The following is a 1,128-nucleotide window of genomic DNA, read 5'->3' as shown; positions in this document are numbered from 1 at the left end:
TCCCATTCCATGTGGATCGAACTCTTACTTATCATTATGCTTGGTTTGTAGGGTGTTTGTTAATATATGTGTTTGATTGAGTGTGGAATGTGCGACCGTTCTAACGCCCATCAAAATGGCGCCGTTGCCGGGGAGCGGTGTTGTTAATTGTTAATTGATTACTTGAGTCTAGTTCACCATAAAACAATAAAAATTGAAAAAGAGTGTGTTTCTTTTTTGCTACACTTGTAGCCTTGTTACTAATTGCAATTGTTGAGAGTGTATGCGCAGAAATCATAACAGGATTTTGGTGCCTTACGATCCCGAGATTGAGCAAACCTATAGGAGGAGAAGGAGAGCCGGTTCTAGGCCATTAACTACTTCCCCAATTAGGGAGGTCAATTTCGGGGAAAGACAAGAGCAAATGGCTGACGGGGAACTACCAGTCCAAAGACCTTTGAAGGAGCTGGAAACTCCGGGAGCTTATAGAGCTTCAAGTGGCATTGCTTCACCCGTTACTCAAGCAAATGATTTCGAAATACGCCCCGCAATGATAAATTTGATCGAAAGGAGGCACTTTAGTGGAGCAAAACATGAGAGCCCTCTTGCACATTTGAACGAATTTGAAAAATATTGCAATACGATCAAGGTAAATGGGGTAACTCAAGAATTTGTGAGACTAAAGCTATTTTCTTTCTCCTTGATAGGAAGGGCTCTTGAATGGCTTGAAAAAGAAGTAAGGCCGAACTCCTTGAGAACTTGGGACGAGGTCACCACGGCTTTCTTAAGGAGATTCTACTCTCAAAAGAAGACGGCTGAGGCAAGGGCTTTGATCCAAGGTTTCCGTCAACGGGCTAGTGAAACCATTTATGAGGCTTGGGAGAGGTATAAAGAATATCAAAGGGAGTGTCCCCATCATGGCATTTCGACATACCAAGTGCTTCAAATTTTCTATGTAGGCTTGATCCCACAAGGAAAGACTAGCCTAGATGCGGGAGCGGATGGGCCGATTATGAAAAAGACGGAGGAGCAAGTCATAGAGATAATTGAGGATGTGGTGAGGCACCACATGGATTGGCAAGAAGGAGAGAGAGAGTCTCTAAACAAGGGAGGAAATGCGGTTTACTCCATTGATCACCTCAACGCAAT

General features: G+C 43.6%; 1 non-coding gene across 1 annotated transcript; it reads right to left on the bottom strand.

Moving 5' to 3' along the window:
* Positions 1-797: 797 nt before the first annotated feature.
* On the bottom strand, positions 798-903 carry LOC145580441 (small nucleolar RNA R71). Its single transcript, XR_014099483.1, has one exon. It is a non-coding gene; the product is annotated as a small nucleolar RNA R71 (small nucleolar RNA).
* Between the last annotated feature and the right edge of the window lie 225 nt (positions 904-1,128).

This window comes from Chenopodium album, chromosome 14 (genome assembly GCF_948465745.1).
Source record: "Chenopodium album chromosome 14, dcCheAlbu1.1, whole genome shotgun sequence".
NCBI lineage: Eukaryota > Viridiplantae > Streptophyta > Magnoliopsida > Caryophyllales > Amaranthaceae > Chenopodium > Chenopodium album.
This window is presented reverse-complemented; position numbering and strand designations above follow the sequence as displayed.